This window comes from Equus przewalskii, chromosome 26 (assembly GCF_037783145.1).
Source record: "Equus przewalskii isolate Varuska chromosome 26, EquPr2, whole genome shotgun sequence".
NCBI lineage: Eukaryota > Metazoa > Chordata > Mammalia > Perissodactyla > Equidae > Equus > Equus przewalskii.
In genome coordinates this window covers 5,127,017-5,145,097 of record NC_091856.1, presented here as the reverse complement: position 1 = coordinate 5,145,097, position 18,081 = coordinate 5,127,017, and the positions used below count along the sequence as shown (strand labels likewise).

General features: G+C 48.8%; 1 protein-coding gene across 3 annotated transcripts in view; it reads left to right on the top strand.

Moving 5' to 3' along the window:
* GABBR2 (gamma-aminobutyric acid type B receptor subunit 2) overlaps nucleotides 1-18,081 on the top strand; it is a 331,181-nt gene that overhangs the window by 278,994 nt on the left and 34,106 nt on the right. The gene's annotated exons all lie outside the window — the stretch shown is intronic.

Genomic DNA, 18,081 nt, shown 5'->3' with positions numbered 1-18,081 from the left:
GGCTTTCCCGACGGCGTAGCACGTTCTGTGGAGAAACTGGGGTTTTCTCACTGCATTATTAGGGAAATCGTTTTGTGGAATTTAGTGTGAATTCTTAAAGTGGAAATGGTCATTTTATGCTTGGGGACAGAGGTTTTTATCCCTCTAGACCCGAGGTCACCTGGCCAGGAAGGTGCCTACCCTCATCTGTCTGGAGACGGACAGGGTTTGCTCAGCCCAGTCGGCAGGGACGCGGCCAGGGCAGGACAGAGACGGCCACGTCCGACGGCGGGGGTTCAGGAGAGGCTGCGAGCTGTGAGCCTTTGTTTCACTGCCTTAAGCGTGCGCCCTGGGAGAAAGAAGGAGGGACCCGACGCTGGCTGTGCCCATGGCCAAGGGGGCAGAAACCCAGCCGAGGTCACGCAGGCAGACAGGCTGTTTCCGGAGGGGAGGTGCCATCTGGTCACCGTTTATCTGCACGGTTGGTGATGGAGCAGTCCTGCCCGCCACTCCATCCCGGGATTCCCCACCCACCACCAGGATCTGGAAATCCAGACGGGATGTCCCCACAAGCAAGAGCTGTCCCTGGCTAACTGGATCCCCAGGCTAGGGAGGGCCTGTGGTGGTGACAGTCACAAGCAGTACTGACAACAAGAGTAACCAGAGTGGTGGTGATGGTGGCTGGCGTGTTGCCTCCTCGAATCCTCACAGCAGCTCTGTGGCACCGTCCTAGTGATGAAGAAACAGAACCAGGGAGGTTATATGACTTACCCAAGGTTCCCTAGCAGGTTAGTGGCAACACCACCAACTACCCTCACCCACCGCTCTCCCCTGCCTTTCAACGCAGACAGATCTTTGTGGTTTTTAGGGGCTTTCATAGACCTTTGGTCATTGGCCCCAGATCTGTGAAGTGGGTAGAGCAGAGAAGTGTTTTCCTCTTCAGCAGATGGCAACTGATATCAGAGTGCCGGGCGGTGGAGGGCCCAGGATATCAGGGAGGGGAGGGAGCCGAGTCAGGCAGAGCTGGCAGGAAGACCGAGCTGGGGTAGGTGGACAATGACAGACTCAGCAGGCGGGTGTGAGGCCAAGAGCACAAGGGCAGTGCTGCCACCCGGAGACTGGAGACTCAAGGCTGAGCTGGGGCTGCGCACTCACCGGGGTCCCGCAGGCTCTGGTGGTGGCAGGGAGAGGCACAGGGCGGAGTCAGCCTGCGTCAGCAGACTCCAGAAATGAATTTGGGAAGCCTGTCCTCTTGGACCATTTAAAGGAGAGCAACCTCATGAGGTCCAGTCAGTGTAAGTGACAGTCGGTTGTCACCCATCCTGCCTGCCTTCCTTCCTCTCTGTAATAAGGACAGCTGCCCTCGATGGCTCTGCACCTGGAACCCTAGCCCATTCCAGGCTTTCCGGGGCAATGGTTCTCAAACAGAGGAGCCGTGGGGTGCCACGGAAATGACTCTCTGCATAGATGAGGACACTGAGTCTGGGAAAGAGGGTTCCGCGGGGGCATCCAGGAGTTCCAGGGCAGGGCCTGGAGGAGAGCCAGCTGCCTGGCTCGCGGCCCAGACACCCTGTCTGTTATTTTCCTCCAGGTATCTGCTGAGATTCCTCTCAACCTTTTCTGGCCGGCTGCTCTTTTTCTCCGCATATTTGAGGGCTGCCATGTCGTTCCGTTGCCATGGTAGCAGAATCCTTTGATTTGTCCACCAACAGCCCTCTCAGTTTATTGTCGTTTTCCCACCAAACAGCGCCAGGCTGTCAGTTGGTTTCTCTCAGACCCTCCTCTGTCAGACGCAGTGCGATGGTTGAACAGTGTGCCCCGAGGAGGAGGTGTCCTAAATTCTCCTTCAAGGGGCTGTTTCTTCCAGGACTCCCAGCCAGAGAGAGTCCACACATGGGGGACAGATGATCAAAGATCTTTGTGGTCTGTCCCCTCCTCCCCTCGCCTCATCACTCGATGCCTGTGGTTGCTCTGGACACTCTGAACACCTCAGGAGTCAGGTCAGAGGCGTTGCTCTGTGTTACACTTTCAAGCCTTTGACCGTGCTCTCCTCCCTTCTGGAACCTTCTCTGACAAGTAAATGAATTTCAGTACCAGGCCCACCATGTTACCGCTATGGGAACATTCTCTGAGTTTCCTGGCTCCCCCAGATGTAAGTGCTTGCTCTTCCCCGGTCCCGCCGCCCGCATCCTGGTGCTCTTCCGTCAGGTCACTCAGCACACTGCTCTCTGCCAAGTGCATCCCGGCCACCCACCCCACTGGGACGGGCCACGTCTGAGCCGTCTCCTGCACTGCCCAGCCCAGCACCCTGCACCCACCTTCCCTGGGGAGACAGAGGTGAGCACGGCAGCCAGGGCCCTTGATCTCATGGCACCCACAGGCTAGTGAGGGGGCAGACAAGAAACACACAGACAAATAAGCAGGATTCCTTTAGACAGCATAGATTCTGATGCAGTTAGAAGTAAATAAACAGGATGAAGGATAGCAGGAATGGAATAGCAGGAAGGACTCGTGGAGGAGACTCTCCCAGCAAGAGTGTGTGCGTGTGTCCAGGGAATGAAAATCTGATTCTGGAGGGCTGTGGAGGAGCCAGCACAGCTCCACAGCCCTCTGCATTTTTATGCAATAAATATTTATGTAGCACTTGTCATGTGCCAGGTACTGTTCTAAATGTGTGATGTATATCATTTTTTAAAAAATTTTATACATAATTAATACACTTTATTTCTTAGAGCAGTTTTAGGTTTACAGAAGAATTTAACAGAAAGTATAGAGTTCCCGTATACTCCCCACGGTATACCCCACTGTTTCCTCTATTATTAACATCTTGCACTGCGTCGTGTATTTGTTACAATTGGATGAACCGATGTTGATTCATTGTTATTCACTCAAGTCCATAGTTGACATTAGGGTTCGCTCTTTGTGTTGTACATTCTGTAGGTTTTGCCTAACGCATAAAGTTGTGTACCCACATTGCAGTGTCATACAGAGCAGTTTCACTGTCCTAAATATCCTCTATGCTTCATCAATTCCTGGCAACCCTTGATGTTTTTACTGTCCACATAGTTTTGCTTTTTCCAAAATGTCACATGGTTAGAGTCATACAGTACGTAGCCTTTTTAGACTGACTTCTTTCTCTTAGCAATATGCATTTAAGATTCCTCCGTGTCTTTTCATGGCTCAATAACTCATTTCCTTTTATCACTGAAAAATAGTCCATTGTATGGATGTACTACAGTTCTTATCTATTCCTCCATTGAAGGACACCTTGGTTGCTTCCAAGTTTTGGCAATTATGAATAAAGCTACTATAGCATTTTTGTGTAGGTTTTTGTGTGGACATAAGTTTCCAACTTATTTGTGTAAATACCTAGAAGCACAATTGCTGGATTATACGCTAAGACTATGTTTAGCTATGTAAGGAACCGCCAAACTGTCTTCCAAAGTAGCTGCATCATTTCATGTTCCCATCGGCAATGAATGGGAGTTCCTGATGCTCCACATCCTTGTTAACATTTGGTGGTGTCAGTGTTTTGGATTTTAGCCATTCAGATAAGTGTGTAGTGGTATCTCGTTTTAATTTACAATTCCCTAATGACATATGATGTGGAGCATCTTTTCAGAGACTTATTTGCCATCTCTGTATCTTCCTTGGTGATGTGTCCGTTCACATCTTTGCCTACTTCTTAAATACATTTTTTGTCTTCTTATTGTTGAGTTTTAAGAGTCCTTTCTATACTTTGGATGCAAGTCCTTTTTCAGATATGTGTTTTGCAAATCTTTTCTCTCAATCTGTTTCTTGTCTTTCCATTCTCTTAACGTTGTCTTTTGCAGAGCAGAATTTTTTTATTTTAGTGATGTCCAATGGGTCTATTTTTTCTTTCATTGATCATGCTTTTGGTGTTGTATCTAAAAAATCATTGCCAAACTCAAGGTCACCTAGATTTTTCTCCTGTGGTCTTCTAGAAGTTTTACAGCTTTGCATTTTACATTTAGGTCTGTGATCCATTTTGAGTTAATTACTGTGACAGGTTTAAGGTCGTATCTAGATTCCTTTTTTCGTATGAATGTCTAGTTGTTCCAGCATCATTTGTTGAAAACACTATCCTTTCCCCATTGTGTTGCTTATATGTCTTTGTCGTAGCTCAGCTGACTACATTGTGTGGGTCTGTTTCTAGAGTCTCTATCCTGTTCCGTCTCTTTGTCTGTCCTTTCACTAATATGACACTGTCTTCGTTACTTCAGTTTTATAGTAAGTCTTGAAGTCAAATAGTGTCAGTTCTTTGACTTTGTTTTTCTTCAATATTGTCTGGGCTATTCTAACTCTTTTCCCTCTCCATAGAAACTTTAGAATCAGTTTGTCAATATCCACAAAGTAACTTTCTGGCATTTTGATTGGGATTGCATTGAACCTACGTACCGAGTTGGAAAGAACTGAAATCTTAACAATATTGAGTCTTCCTATCCATGAACATGAAATATCTCCATTTATTTAGATTTTCTTTGATTTCATTTATCAGGGTTTTGTAGATTTCCTCATATAGACCTTGTACATATTTTGTTAGATTTATACCAAAGTATTTTATTTTGTTTTTGGTGCTAATGTAAACGGTGTTGTGTTTTTAATTTCAAATTCCAGCTGCTCATTTCTTGGATATAGGAAAGCAATTGACTTTTGTATATTAACCTAGTATCCTGCAACATTGCTTTAATTGCTTATTAGCTCCCAGAGTTATTTTGTTAATTCTTTGGGACTTTCTACATAGACAATTGTGTCATCTGCAAACGATTTTCTTTCTTCCTTCTCAATCTGTATACCTTTTATTCCCTTTCTCATCTTATTTTTGTATTAGCTGGGACTTCCTGCATGGTGTGGAAGAGGTGTGGCGTGAGGGGACATCTTTGCCTTGTTCCACATCTTAGAGGGAAAGCCTCTAGTTTCCCACCATTAAGCATGATGTCAGTATATCATTTTTTTTCTTAAAGAGCTAAAAAAAAATATGAAGTAGTTTTGCTGGCCAAAGCTGAGAGTGCCTTTGGGGAGGTGACAGGAAGGGTGAATGATGACGCAGATAGAGCCTGTGTTGTTACGGACCTTGTGTGCTAAGCAGAGGAGTTTAAACTTCAAAATTAAAGATGTTTAATCAGGGGAGTGACCTGAGCAGATTTGCCCTGGCTGTGGGTGAGAACAGATGGAAGGGCGAGGCCAGAGGCCCAGAGATGGCTTCTGCAGTGATCCTCACAGGAGCTCATAGGACCTGAGGCAGGGGAGTTGAAGTGGGAACAGAGGGAAGTGGGTGGATCTGAGAGCTATTAAGGGAGCAGAGATGACAGTACTTGGTGACTGACTGACTTCAAGAGCTGGGGACAGGGAGGCAGCAAGGGCAAAGCCCAGAGTTCTGACTGAGTGGTAGACGGCAGACCTCTTCCCTGAGGCGGGGTGCAGAATGAGAGGCGGGTTTGGGAGGGAATGTGAGAGGCTTGTTTCGGGGCAGAGGGTCTTGGAAGATTGGACGCAGGATCCTGGAGCACAAGAGAGCAGGTTGTCCAGTAGACAGAGGCCATTAGTACATGGAGGATGGGAGCCGTGGGAATGAGTGTAGTCACCTAGAGAGCGGGTACAGTAAGAAGTGAAGATGTCCCAACCGGAGCGTGAGGAGCCACTAAGCATTGATGCGAGCAGGAAGAGAACCGGGGAAGGGGACTTTGAAGTGGTGGTCAGAAAGGTAGAGGGTAGCCAGGAGAGAGAGCCATCTATGGGCGGGGCGTGGGGGAGAGAGCCGTCCCTGGGCGGGATCGTAGGGGAGAGAGCTGTCCATGCACAGGGGGAATTTGAAAAGGAGGGAAAGGTCTCCAGAGACAAATGCCCCAGACCCAGGTGAGGACTGACAGGTGCCCCCTGACTGGGCCCTGTGCCCAGTGCTCCCCCATTGCCTCTCAGCCCTTCCTTCCTCTGCTTTCCAGTGTCTGACGGCAAGACTGGTTGTTTCTGCACTTCAGATATAGCAGGTGTGGGTAAATCTGCTAAGTATATTAAAAAAGATTTTTAAATATGATTTGTATTCTTGGAAAAAAAGAGAAAACGCTCTCATGTTTTGAATACCTACTCTGCTAGTGGTGATGGGGAGTAGGTAGGGGTTGGACACAAGGGTCTGAAGTTCAAGGAGAGGTGGAGATGGGAACGTGATGTGGTCAACATATAGATGACAATGAAAGCCTTGGATGGTAAGATGGCAGGAGGCATGTAGATGAAGAAGAGGAAGAAGCCAAGGACAGACCCTCAATCACTCCAATGTCTGCAGATCGAGGAGGTAGGAAGGACACAGCAAAGGAGACTTGGAAGGAGAAGCCAGTGATAGGAAGAAGATGAGATGAGTTTGGTGTCCAGGAAACCCAAATGAAGAAAGTGCTTCAAGGAGGAAGTTTTGATGAAGTGTGTCAAATGCTGCTTTTAGATCAAGGAAGATGAAAACCAAGAATTGACACTGTATGTGTGTGTGTGTGTGCAGACACACGCACCCATATGGGACTTTTTTTTTCTTTTAAGGAAAATAATTTGAGATAATTTCCCCAGAAGTGAAAGCAGTGCACACACGGATGGTGAGAAGACAGCCTGTGAATTTAGGTGGAAGGTGGTTTTTTTTTTTTCCCCAAGCTTTCCTTGTCTACCAGGTCACCATCTGCACCTCCTTGACCATTCTGAAATGGCTTTGAGGCAGAGAGAAAATGGCGGACAGCACGAAAGGTGACTGAACGTTGAACACCCAGGAGAGCCACAGGGCAGCCACCAAGACAGCATCCAGAGGCCGCCGGCACTCCCTGAGGCCATCCCCCGGCTGCCTCCCGGCAGGCTGCAACCAGAGATGGAATCAGGAGCAGTCCAGTCACCCACGCGAGCCATGCGTGTGGCGTACCCTTACGGAAATGGCAGGAGGCTGCCTCCACGGGCCGCGACGCAGCTACCCCAGGAATTCCCTGCAGTCTGGGGTCCGGGGCTCTCTGGCCATTTGGGCAGTAACCAAGTTAAGGGCAGTCTGGGACCGAGGGGTATTTCAGACCTCCTCCACGTTCCATGCTTTCACTGTCCGTTTTTTCGGAAGCAAATGGAGGATTTGGAAGTTATGGTCTACACTTGGCTTTGAAAGTGGTGGCTTATTCCAGTTATGTTTCTATGGAAACATATTGGAAGAGGCACATACGTAGAGTTTTAAATAATTTTAACTCTTATCTTCTACCTCCCTCTACAGTTGCTTTGAAAAAAAAAATCCAGTCCTAAAGCAGGCACTTTCTGGAAACATCTGGTATCTTCACAAAGCTTGTCCAAGCCCCACATCACACTATTCATCTTGAAATAAAGAGCTGTCGGGATGGCCGGGGTGAGAGGGGTGCTAAGGATCAGGGTCCATGCTGCTCTGTGGACTACCCCTGGGTGGCCTAGTGGTTCAGAACTTTGACGCTAAGGGTCACATTCCAAGTGATGGGTCATCAGAGCCGAAGCCCAAGCCCTGGGAAGTGGGACAGGTCTTTGTCATCAGTAGTCATCCATGGGGTCCTGGGTGGCTGGGCTGAAGCCCCAGCCCGATGCAGACCACGGCCCGGGAAGGGTGATGGGACTCAGTCAGCACCTATGGCTGAGGGCCACCCCAGTTAGCCCGGCTGACTCCTCCCAGGAGAAGGCTGCACCAGCTAAAGTTCTGACCCTGTCATCCTCCTGTTTAACATCCTCCCCACTGGCAAGAGGACAAAGGCCACACTCCTTAGCGTGATTCAGGAGACTCCAGCGATCTGGCCTCTGCCTCCCCAGCCTCGTCTCTCAGCTCCCTTCCTCACTCCTTGTGCTCAGCAACCCTGAGCTATTGGCCCTTCTCCAGAGCATCACTCTCTCTCCCTCCACGCCTTCGTATGTGCTGTCCCCTCTACCTAGAACGCCCTCCTTCCACCCCAATATGCCGTCTCCCCATAAAACATTCCTGCTGGACCTTCAGGAGACGGCTCAGCAGCGTCTCCTGCAGGAGCCTATGGACCATCCTGTGGATTCCTCTGCCTGGGCCCCACCACACCCTTTTTACCCCTCATTCTGGTCACAACACTGGTAATTGTCTGTCTGCGCACCTGCCCCCCTAGTCCATGACCTCCTCCGAAGCCAAGGCCATCTGTGTGTCCCCAGCACCCACTGGCAGGGCCTGGCTCAGAGTCAGTGCTCGGTAAATATTTATTGAATAAATTGTCCCCTCCACCTGGAACTCTCCCCACGCCTCCATATGTCCAAATTCAACCCATCTGTCTGGGCCCATTAAGGCGGCTTCTCCAAGAAATGTCTTTGCTGAGTTGCAATTTAATTTAATATTATACCCTCACCTTTTATCAAGGGCCCACTTATGGGGCTAAAGCTGCCAATTGAAGAATGATTCAGCATCTTCTATAAAGGACCCTTGTTCGGTTTGTGACTTAGTGCCCCTGAGATAAAGATCCACGAGATAGCTCCTCACGGAATTCAGCTCCAGGAAATGGGCTGTGCTCTCCCTGTGAACTTGTCTCTGCTTCCTTCCTTCAGTCAGGCAATCGTAACTGAATAAGCCACCCTGTTTTCTTTGTAACCTTGGCTGCCAGAAAGTAGGAGCAAATCCAACGCTGCACAATAATCACCTTATCTCAGGTTCCTGCAGGGTTATCTCACCTTCCGATCACTTGTCCTTATTTTTAACTGTCTGGTGGTGTTTGGGCTTTCATTGTTTGCTGCCCCAGGCCCTTTGGGAGAGGAGGCAAGATGTAAATTCCAGATTAAGTTATGAAAATGAGAACGCCAGGTGAGATTTAACTGGAATGAGATGCCAGAGAGACTGTGTAAGGATGTCCACAGACGTGTGCCTTCTGTCGCTCAGCCCCGGCCACAGTGGGCATGGTGGGCCCGGTGTGTGGACAAGGGGCTCTGCTGGCCACAGCACTTTTCCGGAACATCTCATGTCAGAAGGCATCTTAGACATGTGAGAGATTGCAGGTTAATTCATCTTCCTTGTTGGCTTTCCTTGTGCCTGCGGGAAGCACGCGGGCTCCAGGGGGCCCTCAGGACACAAAGCAAAAGACACAGAGTCAACCCCAGCATGGGGAACAGCCCTGAGGCAGGAACTCCCCCGTCCCCACCTTCCAGCCACTCTCCAGGGGGTGCGCTGTTTACTAGAAACTCAAGTGCCGTGGAGCAGAACGGCTGGAAAACTTGCGTCTTCTGAGCACTATATGTCTTGGTATGGCCTTTCCAGTTCTGGAGCAAAGGTAGTCTTTAAATTTTGATGCTTTTTCCACGCATCCATGTCAGCAGAAACACAAGCTGTGGCACCCGTGGAGAACTTCCCTCTTGTTTGTGGGGGAATTTCAACCAACTCACGTCTTTGTAAATGGCGTGTCATTGGGCACTCCGTCAGCACTTGTGGGGGTTCTGGTGCGTGCTGGGCTCGGGCTCCCTTAAGGCTGCACAGCCTGATGGGTGAGAGTAGACACACACAGAGAAACACACACAGAGGGGTTTGTCACCAACGGCATCTTCTCCCTGACGCGTGCCTTCAGACTCTTGGTCTTAAGTCTGGGTCACTGTGCTGAGATCCTGGCCTCACTTTTGTAAAGTATGAGCTAGACTGAGTTTGGATTTCATGTCCCCCAGATGGTGACAATGTGAGAGAGAATCTGTATTAGTCAGAGTGCGGAAGATCTTGCTGTGGTCACAACAATAAAGAAGAACGATTCAGGGGGTTAAAACAATAAAGGTTCCTTGCTCATCATAGCACGTCTCCATCAGGGGTCACGTCGGGTGTGAAGTGGTATCTCACTGTGGTTTTGGTGAGAATTGCTATCAAATCACTCCTGATGTTGAGCATTTTTTCATGTACTTATTGGCCATTCATATGTCTTCTTTGGAAAAATGTCTGTTCCAGTCCCTGCCCCATTTTTAATTGAATTATTTATCTTTCTGTTGTTGAGTTGTAAAAGTTCTTTATATATTCTGGATACTAGACCATTGTCAGATATCTGATTTGCAAATATTTTCTCCCATTCTGTGAGTTGTCTTTTCACTTTCTCCATAGTGTCCTGTGACCGACAAAAAATTTTAATCTTGATGAAGTCCAATTTATCTATTTTTTCTTTGGTTTAGATATCAGAGCTAAGAAACCATTGCCTGACGCAAGGTTATGAAGATTTATTATAGTTGTGTGTTCTTCTGCAAGTTTTATAGCATTAGCTCATATATTTAGATGTTTGATCTATTTTAGTTAATTTTTACATATGGTGTGAGATAGTGGTGCAGATGAATTCTTTTCCATGTGGCTATCTAGTTGTCCCAGCGCCATTTGTGGAAGAGAATATTCTTTCCCCACTGAAAAATCTTCTAACCCCTATTGAAAGTGAATTGACCATTGATATATGGTTTATTTCTGGATTCTCAATTCTGTTCCATCAATCTTTATGGAACACTGTCTATCCTTATGCCAACACCACACTGTCTTGGTTATTGTAGCTTATGGTAAGTTTTGAAATTGGGAATTATGAGTCCTCCAATTTTGTTCTTCTTTTTCAAGACTGTTTTGACCATTCAGGGTCCCTTGAGATTCCATATGAATTAAAGGATCAGTTTTTCTACGTCTGCAAAAAAGGCCGTTGAAATTTTCCCAGGCTTGCATTGAATATGTAGGTCAGATTGCCGTGTTAACCACCACCAAGGCTTACGTGCCTCCAACAGCCTGTCTCTCCTCGCCTGTCGCTCCATTACATCCTTTATCCCTCACTCCCTCATCTGTTTTCTGACTTCCTCCACTCGAATGCAAGCTCCATGATATAGGGCCCTTGCCCATCTAGCTCAGTGCTGTATCCCCACAGCCTAGCACAGGGCCCAGCAGGCACACAGTAGGTGCTCAATGCATGTTGAGTAAATGGACAAGTGAAAGATAAGCAAAGGAAAGTATGCATGAACGAACGAACGAATGAATGGATGGATGGATGGACAAGCTTCCCCAGCATGGCTCTTTCCAGCGTTGACGACCACCTCCGACCAGGTGCTGCAGTGGCTCAGCAGCTGGCGTGAGTTATTGGGTGAATATTTTGATGCCAAACAGAAAATTCAATAACATTTTAAAGGTGGAGAGGAAAATTTTTAAGTGATTTTAAACATAGGCTAGATTTGTGGTTTTCAATCCTGGCTGCATTACCCAGAAGAGATCTTTCTTAAAATACCTCTGCTCTGGTCGCACTCCCCAGAAATTCTGATTCAGTTGGTTTGGAAAGGGTCCTGGGCATTGGGATTTTTTTTAAAGATGCCATGGATTCCAGTATGCAGGCGGGGTTGAAACTTTCTGGACCAGACCCTCGCCAATCTCCAGGAAGGGCCCAGCACTGCACTCTGGATGCCAGAGTTAGAAACAGACTCAGGACAAGAAACTTAAGGCTCAGAGGTAAGAGAAGAAAAGCCAGAATCCAGGAGACCTGAAGCCCAGAGGGTCCCTACCAACCCCCAGCCGACCCCCACTGGAGAACGTGGTGACGCCAGAGGCAATACAGCCTCAGAGAGAGGGCTGCCCGGGAAGGCCCACGAGTGTGGACCCCACAGGGCTGAATGAGCCCGTCCAGCCTCATGGTTTTCTGAAAATCCTTAGTCATCATCTGAACAACTGTTTCCCCGGTGCAGAGAGAATAAGGGAGAGGAGAGAAGGAAAAGCTATGAGATTTCTATTTCTGCAGCATTTTCACTGCCGCTGAGAGGCAGAGGGTGAGCCAATTCCAGACCAAAACTTTAGGCAGCTTAAAAAAACACATACCTTGCAGTTGCAGGAGGCCACCAACCAGACACCAACAGGACAGCGAGGGGCAGGGGACCCACGGCGTCCAGCACCTCACACCCACAGGGGCTCTGAAATGGAACCATCGGCCGCTTGGTGGGCTGTTCATTATCTTCTGCCGTTGTTTGGCTTGGGGTTTCTCCCTAAAGCGACAGTGGATTAAACTTCAAATACTGAGTCCTTTTGACCTTGACATAGGATAGAACACTTAACATGACCCAGAGATGCTCAGTTCAGAGGGCACTGACATAACCTGGGGGCTCCCCCTAAGAGCTCAGGAGACTGCCGCCTCATCTCTGGGCCTGCCCAGTTCTCAGGGCCCTGCCCACCCACTCCCCTGCCCGCCTCTGCACTGGGGCCCTAGCTGCAGGTCTGTCCCACTCAGGTACAGGCACTCGACAGTTGGCAAACACATACTATAAAAACAACAGTGCCTCACATTCTGCAGCACGGCAGAGTTCACAAAGCACCTGACACCCCCATTTCAGAGATGAGGAAACTGAGGCTGGACAGGTGAACTGAGCAGCCTGAGACGACCTCGCTGCACAGTGAACTGTACCCCCTGGGCCGTGTGGTATTAGATGACTCGGGACCTCTTCCGCCGGGATCGGTCTGTTGGTCCGTGGGCCTATTCATATACTTCCTGCTTCTTTTTGCATCAGTCCTGTGTTTGACTTGGTTTTGTTTTAAAGAAACATTTTCTTCATTGACGTGGTCAGAGTTATTAGCATCTATGCGCATAGTGTTCTCTTGTAAGTGTTTAAATCTCTTCCACATCTGTGATTATCTGCTTGATGTTTCCTAAGAGTGAGGCACTGTGTGCAGATGTTCAAACCCAGCACATTCAGATCCGAGGGCGCTGTCTCCCTCTCCAGCCTCATCCTCAGTAGCAGGGCCGTTCAGCCTTCATCCAGGATTCCCAACTGAGCTGTGTTGTCTTGGTAATAACAATAGCAGAAATAACAGAGCACCAGCTTTTGTTGAGTCTGTACTGTATGCTGGGCACTGTTCCAAGTGCTTTATTTTATCAGCTCATTTAATCCCCACAACAGCCTCATGCAGTAGTTACCAATATTATCCCCAGTCTACAGATGAAGAAATTGAGGCACAGAGGGGTTAAGTAACATGCCCATAGTCACACAGCAGGTAAGGATGTAGCACGTAGCCCACAGTGGCTAAGCAAATGGACTCTGGAGTTCAGCTTAACTTCAAATCCCAGCTCAGCCACTGACTGCGTGAAGTTAGGCAAGTGTGGTGGGTGAACTGTGACCCCCAAAAAGATATGTCAACATCCTCACCCCCCAGAACCTGTGGATGTAACCTTATTTAGAGAAAGGGTCTTTACAGATGCAACTAAGTTAACAGTCTTAAAATGAAATCATCCTCGATTACCGGGATTGGCCCTAAATCCAGTGACAAAGGTCCTTATAAGAAACAGAAGAGGAGAAGACACAGACACAGAGGAGAAGGCCATGTGAAGATGGAGGCGGAAGCTGGAGTGATGCAGCCGCCAGCCAGGGAAGGCCTGAGCCACCGGAAGCTGGCAGAGGCACGGAGCCTTCAGAGGAAGCACAGCCCTGCGATGCCTTGACTTCAGACCTCTGGCTTCCAGAACTGTGCGAGAATAAATAGCTATTGCTATAAGCCACCCATTTGTGGAAATCTGTTACGGCACCCCCAGGAAACTAACCCAGTGAGCGTCAGTTTCTGAGGGCCACAGTTTCTCCCTCCACAATACGGGTCTAGATATCAGTAACACCCAGCTCACAGGCTCTGGGAGGATTTGCAGGGACAGTGTCTGTAGAGGACTTGCCCTGTACCCAGCACATTGAGTGCGCTCGGTAAAGCTTAGCTATTATACGGGGTGTTCCTTATTATCTGGACCTTGGCCGCCCCATCCCTGAGCCCTCTGAGAGCTAGTCTTCGTCTTGCCATTTTCCCGTTCTGACTCCTTGTCCCTGGGCCGCCTGAGCCCAGCCCAGCATGTTCCTGGCTCAGGAATCTCAGAGGAACAGAATCTGACTCCCAGACGCAGGCCGCAGAGCCCGCTCCTCGGAGCCATTATCACCAAAGCTGCCAGAGCGAGACCATGCACATCCACGCGTGGCGTTTTAATATTTCATCCAAGGAGTCATTTTCTTACATGAGTCAGACAGGGAAGGCTTGGAGAATTAAATCGAGAAAGGTAACTCCGGGCCGGAGTGATTTCTGCCAAAGGGTGTGGAGGATTTTCCTGTGTCCGCTCAGCTCTTTCTTTCTTATCTGCGTCTTACAGCAGACGGGAAGCCAGCTGACAAGAGATTGCATGTTCACACAAATTATGAAAAATATATGGCAGTCTCCTGGAAATGCATTCACATGCCAAGGAAATGGAATGCCTTCACCAACCCAGGCTGCTGCCCTGTGGAGTCTGGGAGAAGATGGGGCAGCTGTAAACACCATGCTCCAAGGTTTTGATCCATACTTTGCCACCTCCTAGCTGTGTGACTTTGAGTCACCTTCTCTGAGCCTCAGTGCCCATTAGGAGAAATCCATTCCTCCCTCCCAGGTTTACCGTGAGCATTAACTAGCGCCGAGCCTGACACCTAGGAGTTCAATCAGCGTGACTTCCGACTCAGAACTCCTGACTCCAGAAGGAAATTAACATCCCTGGCCTGCCAGCCTCCAGCCGGGCCTTGAGGGACAAGGCCCGGGGTAGATGTACTCCGTCACTGCACGTCCGCCAGCGTCCACGCACGGAATCCTCGCAGTCACCCTGAGCAGACTCCTGCTCCAGTTCTGCAGTGGGCACCTGGCGGTGCACGGAGTCAAGTGATGGGCTCTGGACCACGCGGGTAGCAAGCGGGGCGCAGAGACGTGAGGCCAGGCCCTCTGCTCCCCGAGGCCGCGCTGCTGCCGTGCTCCGCCGACTCCCAAATGAGCTAATCGATGGGAAATTGCTTCATAAGTAGCAGGGCTCTGCCCGGCGTGCGGCCTCTTACTGTTATTATCTCGAGCCCCTGTCCATGACCGGGCGTCCTCTCCGCCTTTTCGTCCCATTCATTGTCCTCGCTTCCCCTCCAGGCATAAGCCAGCTGGATCAGCCGCGTTCAGCTCATCCCGAGGCAGCCTCTGAACACAGCGCGGGTGGTGGAAGCAGGTCCACGCGTGCACACGCCCCCTCCGCGCCCACGCCCTTTCGGGGTCCACACCCGCTGCCCCTTGCGCGCTCTCGCGCCCACATCCAGCAGGCCCTAGGCGCAGCCCACGCTCGTCGTGGAGAGGCCCTCGGAAGCAGAGACGTGTGCCGTCCGTTCACTCACCAAACCCGCGTTTGCTGGGCACCCACTGGGCGCCAGGGGCCGGGGCCGCGGTGCGTCGGGCGCATCCTCTGCTCCCAGGACTGTCCCGGCTCAGGGGCAGAGGTGGTCGTTGACAGTGTCAGGGCAGGGGGAAAGTGCTGGAGGAGCGCAGCCCCCAGCCCTGGGAGCTCACAGAGGAGAGGCCAGCCATTCTGCCTCGGGAAATGTTTCACCAAAAAAAAAAAAAGGAGAGTAGGAAGTTTTTTCCCCCAAGTCTTGAAAGAAGAAGTAGGATTTGGATAATAAAAGAAAACAGGAGCTGTGTAAATGGTCTGGCAGTTCCTCGAAAAAGTTAAGTAGTGTTCCCATATGACCCAGCAATTCCACTCCCAGGTGTACACTGAAGAGAACGAACGTATGTCCGCAGTTGCTCATGGTAGCATTATTCATAATAGCAAAAACTGGAAACAACCCAAACGTCCATCACCTGATGAAAGGATAAACAAAATGTGGCGTATCCAGATGTGGAGTAGTACTCAGCCATAAAGAGGGATGAAGTTCTAAAACACCCTATGACGTGAATGAGCCTTGAAAACATTATGCCCGGTGAAAGAAGCCAGACGCTAAAGGCCGCATCTTGTATGATCCCATTTATATGAAATGTCCAGAATATACAGAAATCCATAGAGACAGGAAGTAGATTAAGGGCTGGGGGAGGGGTATGGAGAGTGACTGCTAACAGCTATGGGATTTCATTTTGGAGTGATGAAAATGTTCTGGAATTAGATAGTAGTCATGGTTAGACATTATAAATATAGTAAAAATCACTGATTGTACACTTGAAAATGGTTAAAAAGATTAATTTTATTATGTGATTCTTATCTCAATTTTTTAAAAAAGACAGGAAAAGTTGTACAGGAGACACTCCAGGTGAAGGGCATTCCAAAGCAAGGGTAGGAAGGTGGGGAAAGGCTCTTGGGGAAGAGCAAGGGTCCAGTGTCACTGGAGCATGATGCATGGAGTTTTTTTGCTGTTGCTTCACAGGTTTAGAAGACTAAATGATTGTCAGCCCTAATCCCTACAGTATCCATTAGGATGTTTTTGGTTACAAGTAACTCAAATTGGAGTATACGGTAGAGGAAACATATTGGCATCCTGAAAAGGTCCACAGGTAATGTGGACTTTAGGCACAGTTTGATCAGGGATTAGTTCCACTTCTCTATAATTCTTTTATCTCTGCCCTCCTCCGTGTATGAAATATGTCATCACACTAGCTTCCCACATGTTATGGAGGTATGAAAAGAAAGATGCGTTTCAACTAGAAAGAACTTGGAAGGTTTCTTGGACAACAGAGAATTTTAGCCAAGCTTTAAATGATGGTCAAAACCTCAAGGAGGCGCTGGCATTCCAGGTAGATGAAAATCCACAGGCAGGAAAGTGTAGGGTACGTCTGGAGAAGACTTCAAGAGTCAGTTGGATCTGGCTGCTTGTAGGTAGAAAGTAGGCGCAGGGCTGGGGGCGGGTTGGACTCTAACCTGGAGGCAATGGGGAGCCGTGAAAGGAATTTCCGCCGTGGAACAGCACGATGAGCTCTTTATAAAATGTCACGCTGGTTATCAGATAATATTATGGAGTTATTGTCACTTTTCTTAGGTGTGATGATATTGTAGTTATGTAGGACAAGACAGTCATTTGTGCTAAAGTGTCGTGGAGTCTGAAATTGACTTTCAAAGGGTTTGAGGGGGAGTGTTTTTGTGTGTGGAGAGAGAGGGAGAGAGAGAGAGAGCCGACATGGCAAAACACTAACAACTGTTGGCTCCTGGAGGAGAGGGCACACGTGTTCATTGTACTATTCAGCTTTTCTGTATGTTTGAAAAAAATGTTTTCACAAAAATTTGAGAGCCTTCCTTCAGGCCAGGCACTGGTCTAAGGCTATAGACAGGTCCGTCCATTAACCCTCAATCCTATGAGGCTGGCGCTGTGTTTAGGCCCATTTTACAGATGGCAACAATGAGGTTAAATAGCTGCTGCAAGGTCCTACCATGTGTAGGTGGAGAGTTGGGACTAGAGCCCAGCAGTCTGGCCCCAGGGCTAGCATTTAACCACTCTGCCACCAACCATGAAAACCCGGTGAGGGTCTCCCGTCCTAGAGTCACGCACTTCCCGTGGTCTCAGTGCCCGCTGGCTCACTGATGATCTGTTTATTCTGCCAGGGAGAGGGGCAACAGCAAATTCTGGCCCCCGCCTCATAAGTATTTTTGCAGTAAGTCAAGGCCTATTTATTACTCATGAAGTATTTTGGGGGTCCGTGATAAAAAAAGAAATGCAAAACTTAATTTCGCTTCCCCGCTACACTGCTCATTCTCTTTTAATAACCGTCTCTTATCAGCCTCCTGGCAGCTTTGGCGTAGCCTGTGCATGTTAATTACTTTATTAATTACGCCGATATCTTTGGTTCTGCCCAGCCTATCTTGGTGCCTTTTGTTTCCAGCATGCACCCATTTTGCCTTGCTCATTGGCATACGCCGGCCCAGTTCCCGTTTCTAAAAGGGATTCTTTGGGCCTCGGTAAACACATGCTTTCAATTAGTCGTGCAATCATCACTCCCATTTTCATCTCAGCCGCGTCACTAATAGAGTGTTTTTAACGTTTTCCCAAATAGAGGCTGTATCATGCTAAGTTTCTGGCATTGTTGCTCAGCCCTTGTTTTCTCTCCAGGTCATGGCTCAGAGACCCCCACAACCTAGCACTGAGGGGTAGGATAAGCAGGAAGAGGTCTGGGGGACGAGGTGGTTTGAACCCTGGGGTAGACGGAGACAGGGATTTGTGGCATGAGACTGGATGGTGGCCTGGGACCAGATCCCGGGAGGCCTTGAATGTTAAGCTGAGAAGTTCAGACTTTATCCTAAAAGCCAATATCCTCCCAAAGTATATGGCATAGAATACTTATCCCATTAGGCGTCCGGAATAAAGGGAATGGGGGGGAATTTCATGGTAGAA